Source organism: Falco biarmicus, chromosome 2 (assembly GCF_023638135.1).
Source record: "Falco biarmicus isolate bFalBia1 chromosome 2, bFalBia1.pri, whole genome shotgun sequence".
NCBI lineage: Eukaryota > Metazoa > Chordata > Aves > Falconiformes > Falconidae > Falco > Falco biarmicus.
The window spans coordinates 97,014,457-97,034,737 of record NC_079289.1 but is presented as its reverse complement, the minus strand read 5'-3'; positions in this window follow the sequence as shown (position 1 = coordinate 97,034,737).

Genomic DNA, 20,281 nt, shown 5'->3' with positions numbered 1-20,281 from the left:
TCGCATTCTGTGCGCCATGAGATCCCAGTCTTTATAGCGACTGGGTTAAACCTGACCTATCAAATGTGCTTCTAATGTAACACAGCCTCCTCGAACAGACTTCTGTTCTGTAAAACTGAATGGGTCTGAGGTCAGAATTCCTATGTAAGTCTTCTTATTTGTTTAAATTATTTTTTATCTCCCCTGATAAACAGGGGACAAGTTTGCAGCATAATTTAGATGCTGTTTTATTGACAGCAACACACAAAATCCTTCCTTAATGCCAGCCTCACCCACAGTGCTTTGTGTGATGTGACTTGATGCACTGGCAGATTCTTTGGCATCTCTTGGGATCTCATTTTTTCTTTAGTTTTTCCTTTACTGTGGCATGTCTAAAACTACTCCAGTAGGTTTTCTCACTTATTTATTTTTTTCATTTGCAATAGAGCACACTACTAATCTTTTTTTACTTTCGTATTTTTTATTTTCTTTTCTTCTTTGACTCCAAGGACACTATTTTTATTCACCCTTACAGGTAATTTTACTTTGGTTTTTGAGCTTAAAAATGAAAAGGGAGAAACAGAGAGAAAACCTCTCATCTCTTTTCAGTTGGCATGCCCAAGAAACTGAAGTTTTCCAGATTGCCAGTAGCACTAACATCATAAAAGTATTTCAATTTTTACCAATAATTTATCATATTCTGCCTTAAAAGAGTTCCAAAATTCATTAAGTCACAGTTCAGTGAGCTTGTTCTCAAAGCTTCTGGGCAGATAAAAATGTTTATCACAATTTTATGACTGCAATGTGTAAAAAGGCTGCATAAAGCTGCACAAAACGTTAAATGTGTTAACATTTTATACTAAAACGTTAACATCTGTATGTTTATATGTCGACATACTGCTTTGTGTCAAAAGGTGCAAAGGTTGTAAAGTCTCAGACTTCAGCCCAGGTCCTGCAACAGGGTCTTGTGATCTTTTTTAAGTACCACTTTAAAAAAATGTCACCAAACCCCATTCTGTTTCTAGAACTGGACTGGGTAGCCCATTACAGAGTAAGAGTAATGACAATGTACTGCCATTTGCATTTTCATATGTATTTTCCTAAAGTACACATTCGAGCAGTTTGCCTTGAACTATTTTTCTGTCTTTCTAACAGACGTATATGCGGCTGCTCGCTCTCTTGTCAGGCAGGTGAGGAAGTGCTTTGGGAGTGCCGCTGCTGAGGAGGACCACACTACAAAACCCACAGCTTGCAATTGCAGGTCAGAATTTTATCATAACGAAAACGTCCATGTGCACTTCTTCTTCCAGGCTGTCTGAGGCTTTTTTCAGCAGCAGGCGTGCAGACAGAGCTGGCTCTGTGGCGGGGATGACCTCATCCGCATGCCACACAGCTGCAGAGACAAGCTGTGCTCCCTGCGCTCCAAACAACAGATTTCTGGGGAATTTATTTGTTCACACATGAACAGTAAATCAGCGTTCAACACTTCTGAGTTGCAGAGGGTTTTTGCTTTGTGGGAAATGCCTAAGTATGAGGTTTGTATTTCACTGTTAGGAATGAGAAATAAAATGCATAATCCATCTAACAAAGATACATTAGAAACAGCTTAGAGAAGCCTAGAAAATCCTGGAATATAAACAGCTCTGCCTGGAGACAGATACTCCACACAGCGGATCATGTACCAGACCTACACATTACAGTTAGAGGGCCAAATTTCAGGTCACATAAATAAATGATTTAACTAAAATGACTAAATAAGCCATTATATATTAAAAGCCATCTGAGATTTGCTATTTGCTCTTTCTATCTGCTACTATAAGCCTATCACTAAATCATCTACAGGGGACAACTGTGCCTGCCCACCTGCCCGATTTCCTTCATGTCCCTGAGGGCGCCCCTGCCCAGCCCCCCGGGGCTCCCCCACCCTGCCCAGGGCCCAGGGCCCCCTGCCACCCCCCGGCCATCAGCCCCTGCCCCAGCGAGGCCGCAGCAGGGCCGGTCTCCAGCTCCCCCAGCCCGGCCCTGCCCGGCCATGGCCCCTGCCGAGCCGGGCCCACCCGCGGGCCCACGCCCCGGCCTCGGCCCGGCCCCGGCCCCAGGGAGGTGCCCGATGCCCGGGGCTGGGGCTGCCCCGGTGCCCCCGGCTGCTCCTGGCTGGGGGGCGATGGGCCCTGCCTGCCGGGCCCTGCCCTGACCCGCCGTGGGGAGCCCCCTGCACTCCTGCATGGCACCTTGATGGGTTCGTGATGAAGACACATTTGGGTACGTTCATGCTACAGTCTGAAGGTGCGACAGAGGTTGTGTACATGGATGTGAAATGCTGGCCAGTTCGAGAGTTCAGCTTTGGGTGGGTGTTTGCTGCCAACATTTTTGCTAGGATTAAAGGCAGCCGTGTGTTTCAGAGGCTGTGTAGTCCTCCCAGCCAGCTTAGAGCTCGGTCACCCAGGTCTCCACAGCACTTGGGGCTTTGAGATGGGTGCCAGAGCTGGCCACGGGGACAGGGCGTGTCACAGGAGCTCCCACGGGCCCATGCACCAGTCCCTCTGGTCTGACATGGTGGCCTCAGTGTGCCTGGGCAGCATTTAAAAAAGCACTTTTTTTGAAGAAATGCCCAAACACAGCAGGACCAATGCAGCCATTTCTTGGTTCTCTGCATAAGAGACATGTCTGAGAGTAAAAAGCTTGTGTCGATGTAAAAAGTCGATTTTCTGATTCAGGGAATGGCCCCATGTCAGCATTGCAGCACACAACAGTGAACAAACTACAGCCGTCCCCCCATCCGGAGCCAGTCTGTCCTCCCGTTACATGTCAGACCTTACACGGTGACTTACTAACCTCTCTTCTACGCTTGTGATTGAAATTTGTTCTCACTGCAGTGTGAGGTTTGGGATGTAGACAGTCAAAGACTTCAAGTCTCTGTTAGTGATGAAATTCCAGAGAGGTGAAAATAAGCATTTTTCTACTGAAATCAGTGAACCGACACTTCTTTACAGTGAGAAGGTCCTGGGCCTTTCACATAATGAAGCTGTAATGAATCACCTTTTGTGGAGTTTAATGTGTGTACGAAGAACCCCTTTCCTGCACTTTTTCATCATCTTCCCTCTGATCTAAAGCAATTAGCTGTCAACTGACACGCCATTCTGCCCAGGTACAACGCACTGTTCAATCAGTACTTCCTACCAACAGGCAAGATGGAGAGTGAAGGAACACTTGAGGCAGATGGTGTCAGGTAGGTCCCCGTGACACTGCAGATTCACCGGCGGCTCCAACTCCTGCACTGCTGAAACTGCTTTTGATTGCAAAATGGCTCTGCTGCATGGCACAGCTGCGCAGGGGACCTGCAGCAGACCTGTGCTTGTTCTGATGAGCCATTTAGCTGCAATATTTATACCTGCTGCATAGAAATGGAGAGCTGGGCTTCCAGCACCTCCAACCTCTGCCATTGCCCCCATCCCTGTAACAGCCCTCCCCAAGCCCCATGCTGGGGGATGGAAAGGAGCAGGAAAGTGGTTCTTGAGCTACGAAAAAAGTTTCAAGCATTGACTGGGAAAGGACCTGTGATATTTTGGAGACAACATTCCAGCCTTGCTGATATTATGAAACATATGGTGAAATTTGCCAAGAAACAGCACAGTTCACAGTGAGCAGTATCTAAAGCCCGAAGCCTCAGGAAGGCAGAGAAAAACCTGAACAAACTGATGGAAGTAAGTTTCTCCCACGAAGTTTTCTTTGACTGTCACTTGATGCAAGGTATAGAGAAAAGGTACCTCAGTGTGATGGAGGTAAGACAGACAACTGGCAATTACAAAAATTTTGAAAATCAGTGTTTAAAAGTGTGGGATAGCTGTGGAAGTGACACAGTGCAAAGGGAAAGATCTGTGAAGTAGAGTAGTCAGACACAGACCTACAAATATGATGGATATTTTTAGTTGATGGCAATTCTGAAGAGTCCACTGGGGGAGGAGAAGGGAATGAGGACAGAAAAAGCAGTTGTCACTGAACTGAAAATGCTGTCAGTGTTGCACACATCATTTCAATTTTGAGGTTTTTTTTAACGCAAGCAGAGTTCTAGGCAGGAAATCCATTTGAAATTAAAAAAAAAAAAAGAAAGTTTCATTTTGAAAGTTGAGGCAAAATATTCAGGTTATTTTGACATGTGTTGGGTTTTATTCAACATTAAATTCAACAAAGTCTCACAAGTCCATAGACTATTTTCATTTCACTGAATCTGCATCTTTCCATGGAAAATGTTTCAGTTTAAAATATTTATCCAAACTTCATCAGTAAGAGAGATGTTTTGTCATGACAGAAATTACAGTAGAAAATGTTTAGTATTCTTAGCGTCCACCCTTCACAGCATATTTTGCATAATACGTATTTTCTTCTGCTACATACCAGTAGAGTACTATGTGTCTTCACTGTACAATATAATGAACTTCAGAACAAAGATTACTTGCTGTATCTAACACAGCATTATATTATTTTTCAACATTCTGGATAAATCAATAGAGAGGACTTAAATTATTGTGCAGAACGCATTTTTAAATAAAAAGTTAGATTCCCTCTGGAGATGCATGCAATTCCAACTGCGTCCCAACAACAACACTGCATTTTTGAACAAAGACAAATATTAACTCATTTTGGTTTAACCACATACTTCTTAACTGTGCATACTGTTGCAGCTATTAATAAACATGTTGCACATTTGACAGCATGTAAAGCAGCAATGTGAATACAGCTACATTTCACTGACATTGTAATGGCTTTTTCCAGCTTCATCTGCTCTATATAAACACTCTTTCTTACAGGAAAGTGGAAAACCAGGGATGCAATGTAGACAGAGCAGCCCGTGAGAGGCCTTTGGTCTCATTGCTCACAAGGACTGGGAGCAAGGAAAAACTGTCGCATTGAGCCATTCAATAGTAACATCCCAATGTGCCCTGGGATTACTTAGGCACCTAGAAAGGTGTTTGACATGAAAGAATTATGGCCTGCCCTTTGACACTCTGTTTCAGAGTCCTGCGACTGGGAGCACAGGTCATGGGCTGCCCTGGACCTGCATCAAGACCCCACCACAGGTAAGCTACAGCAAAAGGTGTCTGTCTAGTCATGGGCTTATGCAGACACCCAACAAAATTAATAGTGCATCATTACTAATAGCAGTGTGCCCTACACAACACTCACCTGCACCTCACTACACAGGTACCCATCTTCCAGCCCCCACTGAAAATCAAGCCGAAAGCAGCTAGAGAGGCAAAACAAAGGGAAACCTGCCTGCTAATGAGGTATCTCATATTGAGGAACACAGTTCAGATCACTCATGTGCACACATACACGTTCTTGGTTCCTCCAGCCTTTCCCCTTCCCTAGCAGAAATTTCCAAAAGTCGAGCTCCTGGGTCTGCTCAGGCCTGGCCCTCCTAATTTTAGAAGAGTCCAAAGCAGACTGAGGAGAGGTCTTTCCAAAATACTTCCTGTTCAATTTAATGAATCATCATCTTGGTCTCCCCCAAATTCCCAATACAAAATGAAGGAAGCAAGAATCTGTCTGGCAGGTGGATACACCTCTACACACACACACACATCCACACAAACAGGTGTGCACATACTCACAAGGGGATTCTTTGGAAGTCTTTCCAAGGACAGTTTTTCCCCAGCAAAAAGTAGGGCAAAAGGAGAACAGAGAGAGGGGGTTTAGCTCTTATTTTCAGTCATCTTCTTTATTCAACTTGCATTTAATATGCAGGCTGAAAATGTTGATCCACTGACATTAAACAGTGTCTACGCTAGGCTTCTTCATCACATTTCTGCTGCTGGCATAGACATACTGCCAGTCTTGACTACCGTAGTGATTAAAAAGCCTGCATCAGCCTACATCAGCCACCCTACCACCACCAGTGACAAAGCAACATCAATGCTGGCAAAAACAAGATGTTTCTTCAGATTTAAAAAAAAAACAAAAGGGCACACAAAAAAAGCACAGACATAATCCTTATCTTCATCATCTCTTATTAATGATTTTAACATGCTGTTATATGGATGCTCATTGCCCAGCATTCAACTCTCTTTGCTGAGCCCAGTGATTCAGACAACGTAGCAAAATTCATTGATCACAATCTACTCCATGCTGTCCTTTCTGTCAATTGCCAGCTGTCGCCTGACTTGCAGGACAAAGTGCAAGGGACCAACCCCTGCAGGACTCCACTTTAAGCCCACAGTACCTCTAAGACCTGAGGGGAAGCCAGCCTGTGTTAAATATGACGGAGGCCACTGCCACCGTAGCCACCACCTGGACGATCAGCCTCCAAATTTGTGGGTGCAGGATGATCAAGAGGCAGAAATTGGTCGATGAGGGTCGACCTTCTCCCAACAGCACAAGAGCAGCGCAATGTGTTGCTCTACTTCTTCCTCTGCTCACTACATCTCCCCTTTATGGGCTGCTTCTGCGATCTGTCAGTGGAACCATGGTTAACCTATCTCATGTCTGAGCTGTTGAAGCTTTGAGGAAAAAGAGGTAACTGCCCTGTGTCTTCACTGAAAACCAGCCTTGCTGCATCATGCTGAGTGCCAGATGACTATAGGAAAAAAAATCCCTCTTCTGTCAACTTAATCTTATGAGCACTAAACACAGAGAAGAAAAAACATCACGTAATTCAAAATACTGCCTCTTTACAAGCATAACAATACTCTGTGGAGTAAAATTACCAAATTGGTTTATTCTTTCAGAGGGCCATTATGCATACAGAAATGTAAAAAATGTGTGTGTGTGCTTTTTTTCTGCATTCTTTTTTCAAAGCTGCTGACTGTTCATGTGTGTGTGTAAATAAAGCTTTCACATTCATAATCAACCACCTCTTCTTCCTTCCCTCCCCTCCTGCCTTATTCTTTTCATACTGCTTCAATCCTTTGTTGGTAGCAGTAATCACACATTTGCCTGAGAAATTTCAGGAGAATCAAAATGAAAAAAATATTCTTTTCTTCACATTTTCATGAAAGCGTAACATTTCAGGCACTTTTCTCCCTAAGACTGAACACAAATTTGTGCTTCTGGAAAATATACCTTTAAAATTTTTGAGCAAAGGAGACTGAAATGCTTTTTGCAGCAATGTGAAAATGATAGTGACATTGCAAAGAACAGGCTACAAACTTCTAAAACTAATAGTACAGCAATGAAACACTTCCTTTTTGTATCGGAAAGCTCTGGATAATGAACAATTGGAAAACAAAAAATACTCAAGGTCAATTATCTAAAAATCCTCACGTGCTTTATTTTTTCTCAGGGAAGGTGGTTTAGGAATGGAAAGAGTCCCAAGGTCACCCAGTTCTCAGTTGGTGGAGTTCACTGCCAGAATGGTTCAGCTCTGTTCTCACCCGTCACCTGTTCACACTCCATCTATTCATGCTATATTGTATCCACTAATACTACAGAAACCAGCTCAGATATATCTTCTATAGGTCTTGATTCAGGTCAGAAAGCAAGAAGGATATACTTCTTTTTACTTATAAAAAGCAGCTTTTTTTCACTTTTGATGAAGGAAAAAGAAAATGGGAAACAGGAAATGGAAATGGAAAGTGAGAAAAGAAAACAAGTGGAAGAAAGAGAAAATGAAGAGTTCCTTTTTTTTTGATTCAGTGATTCTTCAGATTGGCTTTAAAGACAACAGAAGATAAAGCAAAACTACCTTACAGAATGTAAGTCTTTTCATCAAGCTTTTGCAATGTCTTACAAACTCTAAATCATATTGCAGTCCTCATCACCCATAGTAATTTATGTTCATAAGGTCATAAGGTATTTTTCATGAGAGATGTAACTTTAGCCTAGCTTAAAACTCGACAGACTGCAAGTATATAATTGGTCTTTAGTTACCCATCAAAGCTGATGTATCAACAGTTTTTCAGGTTAACTTGATCTGTTTTCACAGGCTGGCTAATAAACCTTGAGTTAAACTGTGGCATGTAACATTAAGCATCCTGAGACCTGGAAGAGTGTCTATGGCAAACCTTTTAAATATAATCAATGCACTGGTTAGAATTCAATTCAGCTTAATTTGAACTAAAGAATAAAACCAAGAATAAGATGGCATTTTTAAACGAAAGAAAAATGTGGCATATTTTCCCCCAAATCATACAAAGCTATTTAGATTCATCAATCCCAAATTCAAGAGTAATTCTAGAAACTATCGTTTGGGTAAAAATATAGTAGTATTCAATGTTGACTCCTGAAAGATAATGTGAATTAAAACAAACAGTTTAAAAGTGTTCAGAACCATGACTGGATTACATACTAATTATAACACACAAAAAATCCAGATGTCATTGACCTGGAGAACCCATTACTAACAGCTGCAAACAACTGAAATATGCTTGTGAAGTTTTCCTGGTAGAATAATCATAGAATCATAGAGCGGTTTGGGTTGGAAGGGACTTTAAAGATCACCTCATTCCAGCTCCCCTGCCAGGGGCAGGGACACCTTCCACTAGACGAGGTTCCTCAAAGCCCCATCGAACCTGGCCCTAATAATGTGTTTGTGTTTATTATTATAACAGCTTGTCATTGTTATCCATTAGGCATTTTTACCTGTGTATTTCCCAAACTGCTTTATAATATAAAAAATCAAAAAGAAACCTTTCCCTTGTAATGCTTTCATAACTACCGCAAGATTTATACAATACCTTAACCTGAAGTGCAACAGATGGATTGCCAGCAGGAAACCATGAAATTGTCAGAAAGACAGTAAGAAAAGGAGAAAACACAAAAATTGCAAGAGTTCCTATATATAGTCTGTGTTTGATCTACTATGCTACTTTTCTGTCATCCTTGTGAATGCTTATTCTCCTGGAAAAGTATATTCTTATCCTAGCAGGAAAGTATAGGGCCCACAGGGCTTCCCAAATTATAAGGGACCTGCAGCAATGCATTGACTGTGCTGTGCACTGATTTTTACTACAGTGCATTAACGTTAACTGAGATACATCGTTATGATCATAGTAAAAGATAAACAAGGTAATATTCCTTTAACAGTTTTTTTACTTCTATTTTTCCATCTTTAGATAGATAGGAAGTCTGCATGTGCCATGACAGAAATATTTAGCATTTTTGCCAAAGCATATCCAAGGACTTCTGATAAACTCTTGAGACCCAGATTTATTCTTTTTATACAACTTAGCTAAATCATTTAGTTGATGGTACTTATTCTGTGGAAAACAACATACTGCCTAAATTTATTTTAAAACCCTTCATACCTATACTATTATAAAATAGTAAGAAGTTATTCTTGCCAAGCATCAAAACAGGATGAGGAGAATACCATTCATTAAGAAAAAAACCAGACATATAGAGAGACCATATAAGGTAGCAGTGAGTAGCTGAAAGATGAACTGTTTAAAAAACAAAACAAAACAAAACAAAAACATGAGAGAGAACTGACAGGAAGAATTTACAGAAAAAACGGGCTATTTTTTAGAAGATTATATTCACATGTGGAGACAGAATTTATTTTTAATTATTAGAAATGTAAGGGAATTCTGGTGGTTTTTTTCAGAGAATAAATGGTTTTCATGTTTGATACTGATGGCAAAATATTTTTGTGCAAAAGAAAAATCTTTTAGCCATTTTAGAGGTTTGGTATCCCCATCAGCAATACTACAGGCTTATATATCAGGTTATAAACATCTTCTCTTTCAGCATTAAACATTTGGATGCTTTGCAGGTGTAAAAACATATGGTACATGTGACAGCAGCTACAATTGGGCAATTGGGGCAAAATGTCCTCCAGGGCTCCGCACCCTCCCTGGCCACATTCAGGAGGGAAGCTCAGGTGGAGCAAAGGCCCAGGAGACAGAGGGAAGAAAGGTCAGAATGACGCAGACACCATGATGGTGTCGAGTGAGAGCAGGAAAAGTTGCAGAAAGTCAGGGCTGATGTGCACTGGCAGAGCCTCCTGACTGCGACAGGAGCTGCAGAAGAAAGCCAAAAGCCTGCACCGTGCTTTATGAAACACGCAAACGACAAAATCTCTGTTCCAAAAAGGGCTCAATCTCTTTAATTTCCATCAAGCCAGCCAACCCCAACTCCTGGAGCCTGATCAGACACCACCCCTCATCTCACTGCATCACCTCAGTGTGCCATTTTCCAAGAGGTAACCTATTTGCCAACTTCTATTTTTGTCAGATCAACCTGTTCCCTGAAGCATAATGAAAACTCCTTGCCAGATCAATTTGTTTCTGAAGTTTCCTGGTTGCCAGCTCCACTCTGAGTTATTTCATTTTGTCTGCATGTCAGAACCATTAGGCTGGCAACTGCTTAAATCTTTCGTTACTGTCACAGGTTGGGGGGGGGGGGCGGCGTGCTGGATCATCACAAAGCAAAGCAAAATGTCTGCCCTGCGGAGACAACACTCCAAGCAATGGGGAAGCAAACGAAAGTACTAGCAGTGGGTGCTGCCACCACACAGGGGGAGAGGTGAAGGGGTTTAGGCTTTCATGTCTAGCTGTGCAGGTGGCACAATGCCACAGGAAGCAGGACTGAGCTTTTAGCAGGGGCTGAGCTTTTAGCAGGGGGCTGAAGCACAGCTCAGCAAACAGCCCTCCTGCAGGGCCCCGGGAGACCTGGCCGGGAGGTACCAGATCCTAGTGTGGCTGAAACCTACTGCTGAGTTGCAATTAGCTGAGTAATCCTACAACATTAATGTTCTTGAGTGGATTATGGTTTGTTTTGTTGATTTTTTTTACCCTGTGTGATGTTTTGTACCGTCAGGAAGTGAGTGGCTAAGGCCAGTGTCCAAGAAGAGATGAGTCAGGTTATGTGGGCAGACAAAGGAAGCTGATTTGCAGTCCTGCAAGAGGAGCGTGAGGCTGTCTGTATGTTAGAGAGGCACGGGGGTTTTATGAAAGGCGGTGCTGAGTCATGAATGACAGCAAGGAGACAAAGGGAGACTGAAGGTGAAACAGAGTATACACAGAGAGGATTACCAGGCAAAAGCCTGCATTTCATATTATCCCTTCCGTTCTTCAGGGCTTCACAGGAAATTATGTGCCTTGGTTTTTGAAAACAGTATGTTGTAGCAGCTCTGTGTGCTCTGCTCTCGGTTCATTCTGCACACTTTGCTATGAACTAGGACAGTGCTGATTATAGACAGCTCATAACCCTATTCAGGATTTTTCCCCTTAGGAGAAAAAAAAAAAATAAAAAAGCTGATGTAATTCCCGAGGGCTCCTTCTTTGGCTTTGCTATTGCATAGCTACACAGTCTCCCAGAGCAATTGTCTTGAACAACATCCCAGCCCCCCTCTAGACTGAGGGACCTTCTGGCTGCTTTTCTTTGCCTGTGTTTTCTGCTTTATGTAAGGAACGAAACAGGGAGACTGAAATCAGAATAAAAAAGGTGATGAAATTTTCAGTTCAGACACAGAAGGTACATTCAGTACTGGATGTCAGAGGGAAATCTGAGAAAGTAGCTTTTGCGTTCCAGACTGACTTCTCTACCGATGGGGTGAAACTGAAGTGGGAGGCGGCAAATGACAGGCTGCTGATCCTCTGCAGCACAGACCCTTTCCAAACGGTATGAGCCACGCAGAGACTCCATTCAGATCCTCTGCCTCCTTTCCAGCACACCACGCCATCGTTTAATTGATTCTGAAAACCTGCTTCTTGATCACACCCACAGGTCTCATAAATGCGCTACGGTTAAATTCATCTTGGCCTGAAAGCTGAAGGATGACATATATATCTAAGCCCCTGTCTGAACCCCCCAGAATATGAGTCCAGAAAAACAAACAACAAATCTGCTTTCAAATAAGCAGGAAAAGACCAACATGCTAAGGATTTGTTTTAAAGGAGCAAATGCTGCATGCCCCTAAATCTGTGACCACTCACTTTAAAAAGCAACATTTGAGGAATCAAAGGCGATATTCAGATTTGGAAGGCCAGTCATATTTGAATGTAAATAACTGTTTATGTATTCGTGGAGGGAAATCATTTTACAGTATGTTACAAAACAGCTTGCTGCCTCCACGTCTCTTTTTTTCCACCTGAAAAGTAGGTCAACAATCCTTATGGCTTTGAAAAGAAGAAATGAGGAATGCTTACTATAAACAAGCAGGGCTTAATTTCAGTTGTAAACAGAAAGAAATACTAGTTTTACCTTTTGTACGTGAGATTTCAGTGTACAGTTAGAAGTCAGGCACCTCTGCACACTATCCAGTGTTCACACCAAGAGCCAGCTGCACCCCAACTTTTCAATACTCTGCTTCAGTGTCAATACAAGTGGATGAGTTGCAATATACAGCCTGCATCAACATAAAATCAAGACCTCTCTCATGCAAAGTAAGGAGAAAAAGGGAGAGATGGGCTAGGACAGCCTTAAAAACAAGGAGCTATTTGGGAAAAGGAAGATGGCAAGGTGGCCAAAGGATCTGATGATTCAGCACATCCCACCATAGCTACCTAGAATATTAAACAATAAATGAGATCTTAAAGTATTTATGGATGCTTACATCATCACAACAAAACCCAAAGGGAAAATAATAATTACATTCCTTGCCTTCCCTTGGAATAAATGTCCACCAAGGGCACTATGGATTTTATGCTCCCAAGCCCAGCAAATCTAAGACAACTTGTACTTCCCCCGTGACAAAAATATTTCTTATTTGAAAGAATCAGCAATTTACTTATTTTTAAAAGCAGTTGATCAGCTACCGGGAAGGCTTCTGTTTTCTGCTACCAGGCAACTTTCAGTACCAAATGTGAAGCACTTGCCTGTTACAGTGTAGCAGTAAAGTTCTTTACAGAACTAAACATGTTAATGTTTATGCCAGTACACGCTTACATACATATGCATATTTGATCTATAACCATGACCGATGCAGCTCCATGTTTTGCTTTATAGTTTTCCTTATGGCCTACTGAGAGTACTTTATTTTACTTAAACAGGAAGAGAACGCCTAGGACCCTGTGGTTCTGGCCGCCCCACTTCATTCCATTACACAGTAACTGCTCAGAAAATATCCTGGGCAAAACAGTGCGGCTTATTGATATTCTAGCTTAGATAAACAAGACTGCATATGCATTGGTGAGGCAAACTGAATAATAAAATCCCAAACAATGCAGGATGGAATAATTGTATTTTGTTTAGCTATACAGTGAGTTTTCAATAGCCCTTTAAAAAAAAGTATTTTATGACTTTGGTTGAGATTGCAAGCGTTGGTGGTGTTTGTAATGTGTCCAGTAATTCTGGTGGATCCTTGTCAAATTGCAGCAGGCTTTCCATTTGGATTTTCTCCATCATTAGGTCTTATTTTCCTGACAGTTTGCCCATTTTGTCATGAGTTTCTTTCAGACAACAGACTGGGCAACATACCTCCAGCAGCAAAAGAAATCAAACAGTCTATAAAAATAAAAATACGTTCTAATAACTACTTCCACAAAAGATGGTTTATCAGAATATATAATATGAATGTTAGACTCACGATAGCCATTTCAGTTTTCTCAAGCACACAAAAAAGCTTTGCTTTTCCTTATTCTTTAACAGACTTGGTATACTAGAATGGTATTTAGGACTCTTGAAAAATGTGTTAAAATAGCCCAACAAAAGTTAACATGCCAAATTCAGCTGTGATGTGAGTTGGGGTTTAAGCTGCATAGCAATTTTAAATTAGTAAGAAAAGGGGTAAATGTTAATGTTTTTCCACCGGTGACACTCTTAACATTTAAAGCTAATTCCAAAAGCTTTTAAATCACGCTGGTAACTTCTCACGGGCTGAACTGATCCTTTGTTAATTATGGACATGATTATTGTTTTGAGTTAACATCAGTGTACAGCAAGCCTGAACTTTACAGTCCCCTTCGCTTGTTTTTGCTGAAATACTGCTCTCATCATTCCAGGATCAGAGTCACTTCTTGTATTAATCAGTGCAATTTTCTGAGATTACTGGAATGGCATTAGATTAGGTCAGCAGAGAAATTGGCCCTCTGCATGTATCCTAATTTTACATCCCCATGAAATATCACATCACTCACATCAGTCTGACTTTTTACCCTAGGAATGAGTTTCACAGCATGCTCTTGCAGCACAGCTTCGTAACTTCCCTGTATGATCTGTCCAAGGGTCTCTGGAGAGACCACCTTGAATCTGTCCACTCTAGACAGCATTTGACAGATCTAGGGGGGGCGGGGGGGTGGGGGGTGGGTGTTCTTTTTAGGTTAGTGAACATTTTGGAAAAAATTCAGGAAAGACAAGAGGTGATGCATCGGTATCACGAAGAAATTAAATCCCTTTTTTGTTGTTTTGACTGAGGTTGCAGAGGGCACTAGAGCTGTAACACTCCCAGGAGGTCCCATGATGATGGGCAGCTGAGCGCACTGTTTCTTCTGCCAGCTCCTTCTGGGCTGGCAAGGAAGATCATGGTGCAGACAAGCTGGAGTGGGGTTCACAGATTTTGATACTGCACAGGGCAATCAGTGTAAGGACGGTGAGATTGCTGTTTCACAGCTATGTGTCAGAGGCATCACCTCAGAGGCTAATAAGCTACAGTCCTTGCCATGACCTGGTGAGGGAAGGATGGGACTTCACCTGGTCCAAATGCTCTTAAGTTCCCACTGCCTAAAATCCCCAATAATTCAGGTAAAGCTGTCCCGTGAGGGATTTTCCCTGTTACCAGTGCACAAGTGCACTACCTACGCACCATTGGCATTTGGACTTGCCGTGGGTTGCCTCCCACACCTTAAATCAAGGTTTCTAGAGCATCTTCCCTTTCCCCCACCTCCATAACTCTGCTAGAAAATGTAGAAGGAAATACTCTAACATTTAAGCAGCATTTTGTGAACGTGAACGTAACCTATTGAATGCACAGCTTTTTCTTGGCTTAAAAACACAGACTTCGGAAGATATTGAACGCGCCGACCACATCAGTGTAAGTTACTAAGGAGCAGAAAGAGCTGCTAGTTACAGAACACGTGTATCTTCAGTTTCGGTTTGGTTTTGAATCAAAGTAAGGAGATTCACAGCGATGCTACAGTGTGCTTACGCCTCCTCAGCGTGACCTGATGAACATTTCACAGGAAAACCCGGGTAAGGGCCTGACCGGCGCATGGGCTGGAGGAGAGGCCCAGGCCGTGAGGGAGCGCCAGGGCGCCCGCTCCGCCCGGCCCTACCGGGCCAAAGCCGGTGACAGGCCACCCCCTGGCCCGCTTTCTCCTTTACCCCGTGCACCCCGGCTGCCGCCCCCGGCCGCCCTCGCAGCAGCGCGGGGGGCAGCAGGGATCCCCGGCCGGGCGCGCAGGGAAGATGGCGGCCGCCTCCTCCCGCCGGCGCGGCACGGCCGGCCCGTCCCCGGCTTCCCGACAACGCGTCCTAACACCGCCGCCCCGGCCGCAAAAGGAAACTGTAAATTTAGGCAGCCTGGGTGAAAAAAAGACACAACCCACACGTTCGCCCCTCGACTAGGCGGGTCGGAGCGGCCCCTCCCCCACGCCGCGGCCGCGCTCCCCTCCCCCCGCACTGCGCCGCCCGGCGGGGTGGGGGAGGGGCGCCGGAGTGAACCTGCTCTTTGTGGCGAGGTCAGCGGCGGCTGCCGCCGCGCCGGGCGGGTACCGACAACCATCGAAGAGAGGGGCACTCCCCTGCCGGGGAGGGAGGCGCCGCGGTGGGGGCAGCGCCGTGTGGGGGTCCGCGGCCTGTGGGTGCTGGCCCGCCTGGGCCCGGCCCCGGGCAAGCGCAGCCCCTGCGGCCTGACCCTCGCTCCGCTCCGGCCGCGCCACGGGCAGGCGCAGGGCGCTGCCTGCCGGCCGTGGGAGAGCCAGCCCGCACGTACACCGGCTCCGGGTACCGACAGCCCTGGCACCCTTTGGGCTACCGGGCCTCAGCGGCTGGGAGCCCCTCCAGCCACATCAGCTGCCCACCGCCAGCAGCGCAAGGCCCCGCATCCTTAGGCTGGCGCCGGGGGCTCAGGCGGCCCTTGGCTGGCACGGCGGGGGCCGCCTCGGCCCCGGAGCCGGTGGGCTCGGTGAGGGGCCGCCGGGGTGGGCAGGGGCACCGCCTCCCGCCCCGCGGGGATCGCCCCCGTTCCAGAGCAGCCTTCCTCCTCGTCTTCTGGGGTTTGCAGCTCCACAGAGAGCTGGAACTGAGGGTGCTTCAAAAGGTAAACAGAGGGCAGGATTTTTTCTGGCTTCTATACAGAAATGCAAATGTGATGAAATCCCCTGGAAGGCACTTCCCTCTCCTCTGCCTCCTGCAGAGCAGCACGCAGTCGGATGTAATCTCTTGAAGCCTTGCTAAGGTTTGACCCCCTGAAACCAGCAGAGAAAAAAATACTATTATATCAGCATCGATACACAAAGTGCCCTAATCCCCATTACTTTCTTTGCCTGCAGGAAAACTTTCTTCGATTTTTCTCTCATTTCTAGGCTTAATGATCAATTAAATAAATACCAGCTTCAAGTCACCTTTCCTAGCTTCCTTTCCCTTCCCTCCCCCAGCCCTTGCATTGCAGACATCTGTTTCTGGCTGCCTGGGTTAAACTCTTCCCTTTGAGCCTCCCTGGGCTTGGGGGCTGGGGCGGGGAGAGGCTGGGGGAGGGGAGCCTGGTTCTTGTCCTTTGACCTCTGCGGGGATAAGAAAAGCGGGTTAAAAGGTCAAGGAAAACAATTGCAAGGCTCCTTTTGCTTGAATAGCATGCCAAATAAACTTATCCCGGGGATTTGGAATGATCCTTTTATGGGAATTTCTACCTCCCTCGGGACTGTGCAGGCTGACTTTATGGGAACTGAGGGCATGCTCAATTATTTTGGGGGGAGGGGGCGGTGGTGCTTCAGCTCTTCTCAGCACCCTTGTTTGAGGACACAGAAATACAAGGGAGGAGGAGGAGTGCTCTGCAGCCTGGTTTAACTCTTGTGAGCTTCCCTGAAAGTTGCCAGCGACTATATTGACTTCTTCATTTTTTAATCAATTGCAATCTATAACATGGACGTTTAAAAGCAAGGAGAAAGAATATGGGCCTGGCTCACTTTTTGCACAAAGTACACCACTGTGACTCCATTCATTAATGCAGTTACTGCTGTATATGAGAGCAAACGTTCCCCAAACTCTGTATAAAAGAATGTTTTATTATCAATAGCTGCCTGGTAGTCGTAAGTGCTAGAACTTTCTTTGAAAGGTTTCTCTATAAGTACATGTTGTTGGTCCTACACTGTTTAAATTTTAGCTGTGTAAACTGGCAAGCCAGCACTTTTGTAGTGGAATGCGTCTCTTGGAATAAACGCTTTCACATGCCTGAAAATTCTTCAGAGCTTTTTAAAGAAAAAAATGAATTTAAAAAAAAATACAAAACATTTCTCATTTATTTTTTTAGAATTTTAAAACAAAGTGCATTTTTCAAAAATCTTCAGTTTCTGAAGGCAGAAAATCATTTTTTACAAACAGTTTCTCACCTAAATCTTTATTCTTTTTTCCTTGTTGGTAAGAAATTCTGGACAAACCCCCAAGGGTTTGCAAAACCACACTAAGGAACCCCCTCAGCATTATCAGGCAGTTCCAGCAGGCACCACCAGCTTTTGGTATCAACCCATCCCACCAGGGATGCAGGCAGCTGCACCAGCCAGAGCAAGAGGGGAGTGCTGGTGAAAGGGAAACCCCCAGAGCACAAACGCTCTTACTACTTTGCCATCTCCTTTGCACTTGGATCAGGGCCTGATCAACCAGTTGTACTGGTTACTGTGATGGAAAATAACCCAGCCTATTGTGGGCAAGACTTTGTGTAAGCATAGTTACAGCCCATAGTCAAAACAGGCTAGCATACACCAGTCTGCCACATGGAATGTAATGTGCATATACTGGGACCAACAATTTCCTACAATTCATACTGGGGTTGTGAGCACAGTTCGAAGTGCTGGGAACCCCCTCCCAGAAAAAGTACATTTGATATAGGGAATTGGTTGGGAGCACTGGATGAGGGAAGAGCTGCAAAAACTGATATATCAAGTAAACAAAAACTGCTTAGTTAATTAAAAAGTTTATTAAATCAATTATCTTTCTGGACAAGAGTGAAAATGAAGTAGAAAATACTTCATTGCATTACAGCGCTCAAGACAGCTGTAATGCTTTGAGGTAGATGCAGCGCATAGAAATCACATAATTTGTAATACATACATTTGTATTTTTAGTAAATTTTCCTCTTAAGAGAGTAGTTTGTTTACATGTACTGGGAGATCCTGAAATGATAAGAGGCCAGTATTCTGAAACACATGCCTGAAGTATGGATACATGAATTGCTGGTTCTGTTTTGTGTTGTTATGACATGTCTGTGTTAGAAAGTATTGCTATGCTTATGCACAAAAGCCTGTTGTAAATAAAACTTTCATGATACCCAGAGAAGCATGCTAACCTCAGAACTGTTCTGACAGCTTTTGCACATTCTTGAAGGCAACTGCAAAAGATTGGGTAGGCTCATCTTAAACTAGGGAGCTCCAAGTAGGCCACTTCATCTCGTAGCCTGGCCTGTCATCTCTGTTTCTGCATAAAAGAGCAAGTCCACGCACCGCGAATCCTCCGGTCAAGTCACACACCACACACTGCTGACTGCAGCAACAGCCAGAGGGCTGTAGGCTAGCCCAGAGTCCCTGCGGAGACACAAAGCCCCTTGGCAATATTCTAGTGGCTGGGAGCAAAAGGGGGGCTTGCAAGCAGGTGAACCCCCACCTGCTTAGGCGTGGATTTGAGGGAGTTTCCATGAGGAGGTGGTCATCAGACCTCATTGCTGGCCTTATTTGCAGCCTAGGATGCACATGCGTGCAGGCTGTTTTATCTTTCTTGTTCCTGAGGGTAAAAAGAGAGTCTTTGTTCTCCTAAGAGGGAAAATAATGTGATGATTTTAACAGAAAAGGCGGTCATCTCTGTGGGGAGGGGGCAGTGAAAATATTTCCCTTGTGTCAAACTCTAAAACAGAGCAGATCTGCTTGGCACGGGAAGGGCCCTTCTACCACACTTTCATGTTGTTACCGTTCACCCAGAGCTAGGAGAAAAATAGTCCCATCTCCTTGCTGTTGCTATGGGAACTTTTTCGGAGTTCTCACAACTCTTCTTTCAGGGCTGTTGGAACAATGACGAATATTGAGCAGAGTATCAATCGATATCCAGAGCATTTTAACAAATACCAGGTTTTATTTAAAACTGCACCACCGTCAAATATTGCCAGCTCTTGTCTAAATTACTGTTGCAGCAAATATGGTGGCTTTCCAGGAATTCCACTGCAGCTCCCCACAGCTCTGTTGCGCATCCGTTTGGGTCACCTACCAAGTTACATTCTGCCTTCCGGTAAAGCATATTCCATGTGTGTTTCCTCATGATGGTGCAATTAATTTATTTTCTCAAGCAATTCACTGAAACATTGGAATAGAAGGGCGTATGGTGTGGACTACTTGCACAAGTCAGAGTCAATTTGTTATTTTCAGCACTGGTAGCATATTATATTTGATACCTCTCAATTGATTCACTTTTGTGCCCAACTCTGATCTTTAATGCATTAACCGTAAGAAACTTGGGCTTTAAGCATATGCATGTATTCTATAACGGCACAATTGATTTCTTGATGCAGTTATTCCTTTACCTTAATTCCTTATACTCTGGGGGCCCCATTTTCAACAGCCTACATTCCAGGAAGCTACTGCAGCACAAAAGTCATGACAGCACTGTGGGCAGAAGTTGCTTATTTTCCAAATATGATTCAGTCACAGGTTTAAATCAGGGCATTTTTTTGGTTTTCACTCAAGGGGAAAATGAAATTTTTTTAAATTATTTTTCCAGGATCCACTGTGTATGGCAAGTCTGTGAATTTTGTAACTGTTTCTTCTTAAGGTTAGAATTAGTAATGTATCTCTAATTTTATGCAACATAATGAGCCTATCTAGTGACATCATCACAGTACTGACCTGTTGCACTAAACCAGAATAAATTTGCACGATTAGATTTGGGGAATAGGAAAGAGGAAGGGAGATTTTTTGTTTTATTTTTAACCTCTCCTTAAGAATGCTTTCTTCTCTTAGAAAATGGAGAGAAAAGGACTAATTCATGACATAGATGGTAAAAGGAAACCATAAGAGAGAAGTATTGAATGTGAAATTACGCTGTTGCTAACCACAGTTTCAGAGGTGCGGGTGTGAAAAAAGAATTCATGCTACCAGAATCAAAATGTGTGTGATTCTTCTTAACAAATGAGTAAAAATGGAAAGCTCTGTATTAGTACAATTTCTGTGAGTTTGAGCTTGGATGTAGAGTGTGTGGTTTTATGACGGTGAATATTTGAGAAAACACT